Source organism: Asterias rubens, unplaced genomic scaffold, assembly GCF_902459465.1.
Source record: "Asterias rubens unplaced genomic scaffold, eAstRub1.3, whole genome shotgun sequence".
Lineage (NCBI taxonomy): Eukaryota > Metazoa > Echinodermata > Asteroidea > Forcipulatida > Asteriidae > Asterias > Asterias rubens.
In genome coordinates this window covers 57,909-72,227 of record NW_022985703.1, presented here as the reverse complement: position 1 = coordinate 72,227, position 14,319 = coordinate 57,909, and the positions used below count along the sequence as shown (strand labels likewise).

The 14,319-nt window shown below is 37.3% G+C and overlaps 1 pseudogene; it reads right to left on the bottom strand.

Annotated features, from left to right (window-relative positions):
* Positions 1-673: 673 nt before the first annotated feature.
* The window catches only part of LOC117305826, a 28,075-nt pseudogene continuing 14,429 nt past the window's right edge, over positions 674-14,319 (bottom strand).

The following is a 14,319-nucleotide window of genomic DNA, read 5'->3' as shown; positions in this document are numbered from 1 at the left end:
ACTCTCTCACTCTCTCACTCTCTCACTCTCTCACTCTCTCACTCTCTCACTCTCTCACTCTCTCACTCTCTCACTCTCTCACTCTCTCACTCTCTCACTCTCTCACTCTCTCACTCTCTCACTCTCTCACTCTCTCACTCTCTCACTCTCTCACTCTCTCACTCTCTCACTCTCTCACTCTCTCACTCTCTCACTCTCTCACTCTCTCACTCTCTCACTCTCTCACTCTCTCACTCTCTCACTCTCTCACTCTCTCACTCTCTCACTCTCTCACTCTCTCACTCTCTCACTCTCTCACTCTCTCACTCTCTCACTCTCTCACTCTCTCACTCTCTCACTCTCTCACTCTCTCTCTCTCTCTCTCTCTCTCTCTCTCTCTCTCTCTCTCTCTCTCTCTCTCTCTCTCTCTCTCTCTCTCTCACTCTCTCACTCTCTCACAGAGCAGCAGCAGCAGCAGCAAGTACCTTGTAATGCATTCTGCTTGCATAGCTGCCGGTCAAGCTAGCAATCAAATTTGGTCGCTAGCTAGACCAGCATGCATCTCAGTCCATGCCTAAAGCACGCATAAATACTTAAAGATAACTAACAAATGAAACATTCAACAACAACGGTAAACAACACTTGGCAGATTGTGAATGCATTGGGTTGATTTTAATTTTGTGAACATAATTTCCTTAAATGAATAAAACAGCCAATACAAGATAAATAACATAATAATATTATAAAACATTCCACAACAGCATACGTTAGCAAAACATTTGCCAGAAGTTGATTGACTGGGTTACTATCAACTACTCATTATAAATGCCGTGCTTAATAGTTAACAGGGAACGTTGGTCAATGGTATGTTACGCGGATTGTTCATTTGGTGGTTAAAACCACCAAATAAACAATCCGTATTATACAGTGCACAATACTTGTTAACAAAAATAGCAGTTTATTTTGAATAAAACAAAAACTACAATATCTAACAGCGTTTACAGTGGGGTGAGGCGACAGTTTGGGGTCTCCGTTTTGTATAGTCGCTTTAAACAATATGAGCGCACATCTTTTTTGATGACAGTGTTGTTTGACTTTTGCCCTTCCCTGTGCGGCCTGTTCTTGTTGTAATGGTATTGTCCGAAAAATTAAAACAAAATAGTTAAGGATATAAATAGGTGTACCGCGATGTTGCAGCATGGATCAGATAGCAAAGCAAACTCCAAAACATGACGTCAAATGTGTTGTAATTTTGACGCACGCCGTCAACGACAGAAGTGTTTCTAGTTTGGCTTTGAGGCTTGAGGATTGGGCCTAATAAAACTATGTTAAATCCATACACATTAGAAGAGTCATAGAGTATCAATTTGATGTATAAATAGCATTTCCGGCCCGCTAGAAAAAAAAACTGCTCAAGTGCCTGTTTCATAGAAAGTAATTACTATTTTTAGGTAATTAAAATGTTGTATCCTGCGTATCGGTTGTAACGGAATAGTTCGTTGGCAACCAAACCAACGGACTCTCATAATTGTTAATCGATCTAAGGTCACAAGTGTGCAAATATCCCAATCTCAATTTATTATAAACAAATACAAAAGCAGATTTTATCAGCATTCCCGTTCAAAAATATAATTGGTAAATAAAATGTTGTATTCTGCCTATCGATTGCAACAGAATATTTCGATGGCAACTAACAGTCTCCTGATTGTTGTCCAATAAGAGGTGAAAATAGTTCAATTACGTTTATTATAAACAAATACAAGAGCGGCTATTATCAGAATTCCCGTTAGAAAACATTCGCGCTTTACAAAAATACCTTTGTATTTAATAACAAGTAAACAACATAATTGGTAAATAAAATGTTGTATCTGCCTATCTGTTGTAACAAAATATTCCGATGGTTACCAAACCAACGGAGTCTATATAAAAACATACGTTGAACCACCGGTTTGCTATCCCGAATAACTTCAACCCAGGTCCGCAAAAGTGTTAAAAAAAACAATGTGCATAGCGCATAAACATACCCAGAAGTTCACCCGGATTCCGGGTTCACGGTTCAAAATAGCAAGTCATCTCTGGTTCAGGCTGGCCCGGAAACGGATTAGAAAGTTGAATTTCATTGACTCAATTCGTGCGTCTGTGTAACATACATTCCAGAAATGGTTCAGTCCTCTTGGGAATCGGAAAATTATGGTTAAAATAAAGTCGTGTGTTTTTGGTATTATGGTGGTCACAAAACTATAACACAATGACAATATTATCTCACACGGATATTGGCAATTTTCTCAAAATGGCTAACATAAGTATACCAACATACACAATGCAGACAACCATGAATGGCTCAAGTACTGTGTTTAACTCGACACTCATTATTGTAACCGTTTGACAATATATGTTCTTTAGCAAACATTATGTTGTGTGAAAAACACTAGTAATAATGTAACAAATGTTTGTTGTGTTAACAAAAATGTTGTTGTGTGAAACACCTACACAACACATATGACCCATACATCTTTACATCTTAAAATGCACTGGTCGTATCAGTTGACGTGCTCAACTCAAAACAAAACAAAATCGTTTTTATAAACATTAATTTATTACATGATTGCATTCATAAAGACAGAAGTAGTTAGACAGGTACATTCGTATGTGCGATCTCAGGAAGCGATCCCTATGAACTTGGCTTTCGGCACTTCAATCTCGATCTCCTGATGAACAGCTCTGCATGTAGTTCTGTTGCTTAGATAATACCATATGATCGTCGCCGACTCCCTCAGTGACAGGTGACCCTTCCGACTTGCTCTTAACCAACTTGCGATTCCGCTGCTTGAGATTAGCCTGTAGAAAAAGAAATTCAAGCAACTGATGATACGGAACATAGTTGATTCTTGTCCAATGTCATGGATCAAGTTGTAAATGTCAATAGAGGGCGGAATACAATATACGTGATATAAGTGTTAGAGTACATTGGGTGCGTTCGATTAGCTTCCCCGGGTCGACCCCGATGTGTGGCGTATTTTTTTTCCCATGACGAACGTGTGCAGATAATTACCCACGTTTGTCCTGAAAAAAAAACAAAAAACCACACACCGGGGTCGACCCAGGGAAGCTAAACGAACGCACTTCTTATCATTACAATAAGAGCAGGCGATGCACGCAGTTTCCCCAATGTGCATGATCGACTTGCAAAGGATTATAGATTGTATCAGAGTTAACACACCACCGGCAGCCATCTCGGCGCACTGTCTTTTAAGTGCACAACTATAAAACCCGGCTTTAGCTACAATTACTACAGCATGGCGTCCATAATAATTTGAATAGGTTTTAGCAATGAGTTATTTTATTACATTATTTTACTCAGTTTCCAAAGATGCATTGCAATATAAAGGACGACATGATATGCATAAGGCCCATAGGCGAAGTATTCAGTTCACTAACATGATTGGAAATAATAATAGCCTCATAGTGTTCACTGGTGGTTAGAAGACATCAGTGAGAAACACCTCGAATGCCGTTCAAACTACCATTATTTTCTCAGCGTTGCCGTGTAGTGGGAACTTTTTCGGCAATTTGTGTTGTTTGGTTTTCAACGACTGATGTATTTTATTCATTCATTTCAGTTTGTTGTGTATAGTCTCGTTGAACTTGAAATCCGACACTACTATGTGAGTTGCCTGTCCATGCTTTGAGGGTAAACTTTATATTGGTACTTGACAACATTGAACAATTTTGGTTTACCGGACATGTGCAGTTTGTCTTCATCTGTAGAAGGTCCCGGCGAAGTTGCTGCATTTCTTTCTGGGAGTCCGTAAACGCAATGTTTTGGCTCATGACGGTTCTGACGTCACTCTGTGTCGGTCGCACGTCATTGCGCATTTTGATCTAGACAATGGAAATATATTTGTTTGGTTTTCTTATTTCTTCTTTTGTCTTTCATTATTGGTTTATAGCAGTATTTTCTCGCGTGACCAATGAACTGACCTATAGGCGGTAAACACTAAAGAGTACCATATTGGACTATGTCCTGCTCATTTGTACACTCGTATACTCTGTAATCAATCGAGGCTCCCTGAAACAGTTTGTGTGATAAATTAGTATCAACAGACTTTTCACTCATTTTGTTCCAGGGTGATTATTCAAACTTGGAAAAGCATTTGGATTTGCATGGAAATGTTAAAGAACAGATTATATTTAACAATGTCTAACTTACTCGAAAACGAAATGGACACTCTCAGACTAGTGGTGGCGCACTATATTGTAAAGATTATGTCGTATTCGAAATTAGCGGCTGCGGCTGCGACTGTTAATAGTGCTGTTTCTAAGGATGTCCTATAATTGAACATAAATGACGCAGTGATCCAGCCGTAACCATAGCAGCTAAGTTGGTCACGACTCTATTGTCATACCTTAGGGATAAATATCACACCAAGTGTTAGTGTTGTTGATATCCAGACTAGACTTGCTGTAAAGGCGTAATTAGGGTTCTGCTCCGCTACAACGCTTGATATTGTTGCACCAAGGAAGGATAGCAACATGACATTGTAGACACAAAAACCTATAAAAGTAAAACAGAATGGGTGTTACTTTGGTTAAGTCAACACACAATTTTACCTTTTTTACACATTAAAAATAAAATAAGAATGGGTATTCCATGCATCATATCGAGCACCAACATGCTTAACTTCATACTTGTCACGCCCAAAATAAGAAGCTATGCACGCCTGCCGTTTGCATCAGTTGAACAGTTCACTCGTCCCTATTATAAAGAGCGCCATCGTGCGACTGCCTTAAGAATGACAAGTGCAGATTAAGCATGCAGATGCGTAAAAAGACCTGAACTCTTCAACGAGTTGATTGAAATGCTATAAGGGACTTACTAGGAATGACCAGAAAATGAACTTCCCTAGTGATTTGTGCGCTTAAATTACTAGGGGAACTAATTGCACCGTGCTTAGCACATACTTAGATCAGCTATAATCTCATAGCGGGAATGTTATAGTCCTCTAAGGGATGTAAGACATTGCATTGTGAGGTATCAATTTAAACTCCATGTGTGTGTGTCTATTGCTAAGTAGTTTTTGTTTTCTAAGAGAGAACTGTCTTCTTTAGCTTTATTTTCGGATATTGGGAGACTTCTCGGTTTTGAAAAGAACTGTGCTTTGTTACTACTTCCCCGTTGTCAGTGTGCTCATTATTGGATGACATTAGAGGGATCGAGAAAACATAAAACCATATACCTATATATTTGGAGTCATTGAGTGCAGGGATGGATACTTTTCTGGTCTCCCAGGCTAAGAAAGCTCCACCTACTAGAAGTAGACCATTGATGATGTAGAAGGCTCCGATGTAGTAATCCTGATGGGCTGACTGGCAAACCAAGTGCTTTTCAATGTACACTATATCCTCGTTGTTCATGTTTTGCTACAATGAACAAAACACGGTGGAAAATTAACAATGAAACATTTACATTTAGTCAATGTTTGCATATATCTTGCTAAAAACTGTCTTGAAGATTTATTTTTTCCTTTTAACACCTTTTCGACGCACTCGGTGACAATGAAAACGCTTTGGTAGCTGGCAGCGGTCTTAAAAAAAAGGTTGATACCATTATTTTGTATAATTTACCTGTATACGTATATAAGGTTCAATAGTTGTCAAGTTTTTGAAAACACGGTGAAAATCACAAACTGAGCATTAATTTCAAGGAATCGCATGCATTGTACAATAGTTTCGCAACCAAATTGTACTCATTTCTAAAAAACTACAGCACCTCAGCAAGTATTTAAACAGAAGTTTTCTTGCATCATAAAATGTATACCGTGTGTATGTTTAAAGTTAATCTGTGGACATTGTGTTTTGTTTCCTACAAAAAGTACACAAATCCTAATAACATACCACTTTATCTTTCTGGATTGCCATCACCGGGTCGAATACTTCCCATAGAACCAGTATAATAACATCAAGTAAGACAAGCGAAGCAACCCAGCTCACCAACCTGTAATCTTTGATTACCTAAACAAACAAAGATAAATATTAAGAAGAAATCACTGACATCCTTTTAGGGAGTATATTAAACGTTTATAGGAATTTTTACGGCAGTGATGGAAACCAACGTGCGTTCTCTCTGTTCTCGCGTCGGATGTACTTTGTATCCTGATGGAAGAAAAGTTACTTTGATGTCGGGTATTGGACATTCACATGGTCTACAGCGAATATCAATGTTGCTTTTGCGAGAATGGATATTTGACATTTCTACAGATTTATCATAGATTGTCTACCCTGTTTATTTATATTGGATATTGGATATTGGACACTTCTATAGGTACGACAGCGAAAGTTTACCCTGTATATTTATATTGGGTATTGGAAATGTTGCCTTTTAGATATTGGATATTGGACATTTATATAGGTTTGTACAGCGAATGTTTACCCTGTATATTTATATTGGATATTGGAAATGTTACCTATTAAATAATGGATATTTGACATTTCTATAGGTTTGTACAGTGAATGTTTATCCTGTATATTTATGTTGGATATTGTAAATGTTGCCTTTAAGATATTGGATATTTGACATCTATTGGATATTGTTAATGTTGCCTTTAAGATATTGGATTTTTTGACATTTCTTATTGGATATTGTAAATGTTGCCTTAAATATATTGGATATTGGAAATTTCTACGGGTTTTTAGAGTAAATGTCCACCCTGTACATTATCGGATATTGGAAATAGGTTTGTCAAGTGAATATCTAAAAAGCAACATCGATTTTCGCTGTACAAACATTATGTGAATATCAAATATCCAATATAAAAGTTACTATACTATCATAGCTTTTGGTGTCAGGCGTCGTCTGTTGGAAACCATGTAAACATTGCTTTTGCGATTTAATTAAAAAAAAGATGTCCGACTCCCATTTCTGTACCTCTCAGACGACGGGACTGGATCATAAAAAACAAACACATGAGGGACAATGCAAAACATATCTGCACGTTTTTCTAGCTTTTAAAACTTATTGCTGGACAAGTTAAAAACGATGTGGCTCATTGTGCCATATAACTATACACTTTGGGAAAATATACACAAAATGTAACAATTTCTTACAAGTTAAACAAATATTTTAACTTTTAAACATTATCTATTGTGACAGGTATGGGAGAATTATAGAATGAGATAATACATGAACAAAGACAACAAATGAAACTTCGTATTATACCATAAACCATAACAAAAGTAAGTACACAAGTTATTTTCCTTTTCCAAATATATTCCAGTCCAATCTCCTGAGCGTGCCGACTCAACTCCTTACCATTCTTGTGACTTTTTTGTTGGTGAATATTTTATGCACTCTCCACGTCTTGCTGAACATTGAACCGAAAGCCAAGGAGAAACCAACGGAAAGTAACCACGTCTTGGCCTGGAAAAGTAAATTTGGAACAAAAGGAGAAAGAACACAAATCAAAACCAGGGGTGGATTTCACAAAGAGGTAGGACTAGTCTTATCTCAAGTGTCCTAACTTAGGACTAGCCATACGTTTTGTATATCTCCTAGGACTAGTCCTAAGTTGTGAAATCGACCCCTGGCCCTTTAAAGTTGTCTCGACAGACCAATGAAACCATGAATAGTTTTAAAGACACTGGACACTATTGGTAGTTGTCAACGACTAGCCTTCACAGTTGGTGTTTCTCAACATTTATGCATAAAATAACGGGCCTGTGTAAATTTGAGCTCAATTGGTTGTCGAAGTTGCGAGATAATAATGAAAGAAAAAAACACCCTTGTCACACAAAATTGTGTGCTTTCAGATGCTTGATTTCGAGACCTCAAAATTGTCAATATGAGGTCCGGAAATCAAATGTGTGGAAAATTTACTTCTTTTACCTAGTGTCCACTGACCTAAGCAATAGCAACCCATTTTTTCACTTTGAGAATAGCGATATTTGTTATGTCCCACTGATTGCAGGCAGACAAAAAACGGTTCTCGACTAACAAAGTTATTACGATGAAGCTATGCGGTAACATTGATTTTAATGACTTGCATATAGCGACACCATTTACAACAGTCGCAGCCCATTTAGTAATTTTACTGCAATTGTTTGCAATACTGATGAAATAACTAAACCATTAATAATAACTTATTAACAACGATAGAAAAAAAAAAATGTTTAACCTTGCACATGAAGACGAAGGTATCTGCGTTGTCTATTCCCAGGAAGATGATTGACAAATAGGCGAATATTCCACCAATCAGAATCAAGTTGTTGATGTTAGGGCTGGACATCTTGATCACTCTTGATAATAAGAAAAGGTCCACTATAAACAAGAATCATGTGTAAACTAAAAGCTGGTTTGGTAACCGTTAGTTATACCTTTTTGAATGAAATAAAAAATTTTGCTAAATTATCAATAAATATTATTGACAACTGAAAAAGGGTTCATAATAATCACTCTTTGAGTATAAGCAATAATCTTGATTTGGAACCAACATTTTTACCTTCTTGCAATACACCATTGCACTGCGTTTTCAATAACAATGGTTCCAAGATAAAGAATAATGTTGAGATTTAAAGCCATTATACACTTTCGGTAAACAGTATTGTCCAAAGGCCCACACTTCGTGTAGCACAACTTATATTTAAAAATTACAAACCTGTGAAAGTGAGCTCAATCGGTCATCGGAGTCGGGAGAAAATAACGGGAAAACCCACCCTTGTTTCCGCACGTTTTGCCGTGTCATGACATGTGTTTGCTATAATTCGTAATTCTCGTTGTCGAGAATTGATAATTGTTTTAATGTTTTCTCAAAAAGTAAAGCATTTCATGGAATAATATTTCAAGAAAAGTCTGTTACCGTTACCTTCTGTAAACCCTGTAAGTTATTTGTAAATCTGTCAACTTTTATTTGGTTTCTGTTCCGAAAGTGTATGATGGCTTTAAAACATAATGTGGACTTACACATGTCCAACATAGTTTTGTACAGTTGTTAGGATCATGTTTTATTTTAAGTTCACATTTCTTCAGCTACTTGATGCGTAAAACGGCTCATCATACGTTTAATTTACCTTTCCTAGCAAGGTAGATGTGAGCATTACAAGTCGTGATCAGCATAAGTTTTTTGTTTAATATAATGATTAATATTTATTACATTCATACCGTCGTTTTCTGAAGATAATATTGAAGACAAGGAAGCAACATGCAAGTATATCCCCATGATGGATAGAGTGGATCCAGCTATGAATAGTGGAAGGTAGATTCTCAACCTTAACTCTTTGTAGATGACAGAGTCAACAGGGGGCGCCCCATCTGTACAAAATAAAAAAGGAACGTATTATTATACACTGTAAACAAAACAAAATTACATGATTTTGCTAAGGAGAATGGTCGAGAAAGTGAAGATTCGTGGATAGAATGTGCGAGCTGAACCATTTTGAGTTGCCAGTTTGTATTGTCTCGACGAATGTTGTGTCTGTTAATTAAGGCCGTCTTCTACAAAGCCTTCGGCTTTATCCGGCAGCATCATTATTGCTCTCTGTTCCCGTTTTATTTTACTTGGACCTTTCCTCTCTATCGTCTGTGCTTACTATCATGTTTGGTTTCGAGACGAGTAGTATGAACCAAATTTAAATTAGATAAATTTAATTGAAACAAAAGGTTGTCTAAAATCATCACTGGTTTACCAAACCTTTCCATATTATGGGCGGGAATCCTTCGAAAATGATGTTCTCATCTGAACCATTCAAGGGGTTCACGATCCCCACAGTTACGCCCCTTCCTTCTGCAATGACAAAAGTGGACAATGCAGATGGAGTGAACGTGTCTTCTAGTGACTTGTAAGTTGGCGTAGGACAATTCTCTCCAGAACCTTGGAGATGGCAAGTTTGATACCGGTCGGTAATTGTTCAGTTGCTCAGGATCAAGGCTTTTTTTCTTCAGCAAAGGTGTAACAATCGATGTGACACCTTAAATTCTTCCGGTGCCTTGGTAGCTGCCAGGGTTTGGAATATGCAATATACAGGGGCATTTTCTTGACAATCTAGGTAGGTAGGAACTGGATCTAGACGACATGTCTGATTAATTTGGTGATGAAGCGATGATCTGAATACTTTCGGTATTGAATTTCCAATAAATTTGTTTATACACATCGTTTTTAAATTAATATCATGTAACGCGTCATCAATGACGTCATTATACCTAAACGTACACCCACCTTGTATTTGACGGATGTTCAGGAGTCCAACTCTGTCTCCAGTCAATGTAAACTTTATCGGACCCTTTGAAAAAAATAATTTTTTAATGTTAAACACACAGTTCAAAATGTCATGCATAATGTCTAGAGCATTGTTACGAAGCATTTTTGAAAGTGAAAGGTGGTTATGAATTTCTAGCATTACTAGAGCTGAATCATGGAAGGTGTAGCTTCTTTGTTCAAGTGGTCGGAAGTCATTTTAGGTTAAAATATAACACTACCTAGTTTTGCACTGTCCGTGTCGTGCTATTACTATGTATATACCAGCTGTCGCATGAGGGCGCTATTACAGTTTTCAACAGACTTTGTTTGTGCTCGGGTCCACAATTTCGTAGGTAACAACTTTACAACGACACAGACAAAACGAAAAAGAAAAACTTTTTACCGACATGCCCTCAAATGTTAGGTTGCTGATTATGTCGAACAATATTTGTGAAGTGGCTTTATCATAATTGAAATCCTGTAGCGATTTAGGAGGATCTGAAACGAGAAAAAAATAACAAAAAATCGTTGAACGCAAATTCAATTCAAACATTGTTACGAGATACAATTGATGCTAACCGTAAGTTTACCAGCTAAAATACAATGCAGCAATTGTAAGCGGTGTCCTATTGCTGCTTAGCAGATTGTGTTAGTAATATTTTATAAGCCTATAAGCAGCTCCCAGAATTTTGGCCATTTATAGTGTGCAATCAAGTAAGGTGTAATTGAGTTATTTGACTTTGGAAGAAACTATACATAAATTATAGTTAACTCTCGGGTACAACCATTTTGTTAATCTTATTAGAGAGTGTTACAGCTCTTGTGAAAAGAGCCGTTGGGGTCTCGACGTCTCAAACAGTATACTCTGCTCGTCGCCAGGAGAATGTTAAATTGGTTTGTTTCACAGCCTTTCTCCTGAGACGAGCAGAGTATACTGTTCGAAACATCGAGACCACATCGGCTCTTCTCAGAGCCAACACTCCCACAAAAGAGATAACACATGGTTGTTCCCACACGTTTACTATTTATTTAAAGACCCTGGACACTATTGATAATTGTCAAAGACCAGTCTTCTCACCTGGTGTATCCCAACATATGCATGAAATAACAACCTGTGAAAATTTGATCTCAATTGGTCGTCGAAGTTGCGAGATAGTATAAAAAAATATAAAAAAAACACCCTTGTCAGAAGAAGCTGTGTGCTTTCAGATGCTTGATTTCGAGACCTCAAAATCTAAATTTGAGGTCTCGAAATCAAATTTGTGGAAAATTACTTCTTTCTCGGAAACTACGTTTCTTCAGAGGGAGCAGTTTCTCACAATGTTTTATATTGTCAACCCCTCCCAATTACTCGCTAATAATTATTTTGAGAAATTACCACGTCCACTGCATTTAAAGCTTCTTCCTATTTTATCCACACCATGCAAGAATATTAAATTTGACTTTTGTTACATACTACCTTCAATACTTAGTTGCCTCTGTGCCTTATCAAGAGCGAGAGCAGCTGTCCAGACAGAGTCATAACCCAGAGAAATCCTTGAGTAGCCGGTAAGTGACTCAAAGTTTTCTGTCTTAGTATAATCTCTGTATTTGTCAAGGAATCCGCTTGTGTTCTGTAAAACAAACCATCAACAACTGTTCTTAAAGCTTGCTTAAGAAAATGTAAGTAATTTGGTGGGTATGGAAGAGTATCGGCTTTGGGAAGACTTGTTGTGGTCTTGCATTCCTAGGAGGCGCCCAGTAAAACAAGAATGTTGGTAAAACAACATTAACACATATTAAACACTCAAAATTGGTTAAAAAGGAAAGACACCATGGTCTCCTTATTAAAATGGCAACTATTCACACATAAATAACAATAAAAAGGAAGCAGAATATTCACAATAATTATTTGTCTGCGGTAACACCATTAGGTCTGTCTTCTTGCCAGGGGGTATTTTTTTTTTAGAGAACTGTCTTGCAATTCCCGTTTTTGGAAGTAATAAGATATGAATCTCACCAATCCAGAAACCGTGCGTCCTCGGTAACTGTCCAAGGGTAGACTGTCAATGTTTATGTCAAAATGGTTAGATGCGACATCATCCATTTCTTGCTGTGTGCAGTTAATAGAGTCGTCTGGTTGCCGCCACCATCCTGCTCCTAACCAACCTAGATAAGTGGTGAAAGCAAGGAATTGAGAAAACACCACAGCAAACGATCAAACCCAACATTTATATATAAAAATAAACAAAAAGGAAAACAGAAAGTGAACGGCAGAATTGGGCTCTAAAGATGTTTCTGTGTCCCAGTTGCTTGACCCATTTCGTTGGGTCAGGCTGACCGAAACATTTGTAAAAATAAAATAAAAAAATAGATTTAACATTGATTATGCCGCAGTCTGATCCATTTCTGAGTAGTTTTGACACAGGTTCTGGGTCACACTGACCCAGAAGATGGTCAGGCCCAACCCTACTTGGAATCAGTTCTAGTTCTGACCCGGAATATTTTAGAGTGTGCTTTTTATACTACATCCATGTCCTTCTTACTTCAGAGACAGGAGATAAACAACAACCAACTCGTTGTATTATTTTAACATGAGTTGTCGCAACGCCCTCTTTCTCGCCATAGACCTTATCGCAAATACCAATGCGCAAGCGCAGACTGTTGAATGAGGTGCATTGTGGGATAGATATGAATCAAATTTGGATACCAGCTAGACCACAATGCACCTAATTCCAAGCGTTACGCGCGCGCCCCGGTATTTGCGAAAAGGTCTATGGTATGACTTTGCTCTTGATGTTGCCATTACGCCCTCATGCGGCCAAACAGTATGATTATTGCGCTTAATCTCTGTCACATTCGCTTTTTTTCTTCGAACTTGAACATTTACAACCGATTACGCAAAATGTGTCTTCTGATGTAGATGCAATACACTACAAACAACACCAAATAAAAGGGAAATATTTTGTGGAAATTGTGACTTTGATGACACATGGACTTTGGCACGTGAAAATATCTCATGAGAAAGCTATTTGGCTAAAGGACCATCACAGATTTGCCATTGGAAAAAGTACAGACGGAATAACAATCACTTTGAAACAATCAATAACAACTGTATTTCGATTTGGTGACGAACCTGGTACTATCCAGACGTATTTGTCTCCATACAGCTTCTGTCTGTATGCCTCGCAAAACACCGTCCTTGCCATGTCACCGTAAAACCCACCGATTATTATCCGTGCATCTAAATCCTGAGGAAGTAATAAAGTTGATTTTATACTTTTGTTAGTGTAACATTAATACGGAATGAAAATGTAAACAAACTCATGTACCGAATTTGTTTCACAGATTGTAAATACCAAATGAATATGTAAAAAATCGCATGGCCCTTATTTGTTTAAAAAAACAAATGAAAACGAAAACAATTCATGTACCGAACTTTTTTGTATAGATTGTAAAAAAGTACCAAATGGAAATGTCAACATTTAATGGGCCGTTTTTTTTCTTTAGAGATTGCAAACAAAGCATATTGTTTACCTTTGAACCCTTTTTTTAATCCTTCTTAAATTTTCCTAATGCACAATGTTATCCCTAACTTATCCAACAAAACCTTGTTTATGCTTACAACAAGAATCAGTTAACCTTTTTGAAACTTTCTCTCACATGTATAATGTAACTGTGTAAATCTTGACGTATCAACGAAACCTTCTAAGCTGCCGATATTATTATTTATTTATTATGCGTACTGTCCACGGTAAATGCACTAAAACCCTTTTTACAAACAATGTGTTTATGTGTGCACCGGTCTGTGTTAAAGCCATTTGACACTTTCGGTACAGCAAAAAAAAAAATCACAGATTTACAAATAACTTACAGGGTTTACAGAAGGTAAATGGTGAAAGACTTCTCTTGAAATATAATTCCATAAAATGCTTTACTTTTTGAGAAACATTAAACAATATCAATTCTCGATATCGAGAATAACAGATTTATTTTAAACACATACATGTCATGACATGGCGAAGCAAGCGGAAACAAGGGTGGGTTTCCCGTTATTTTCTCCCGACTCCGATGACCGATTGAGCCTAAATTTTCACAGGTTTGTTATTTTATATATATAAGTTGTGATACA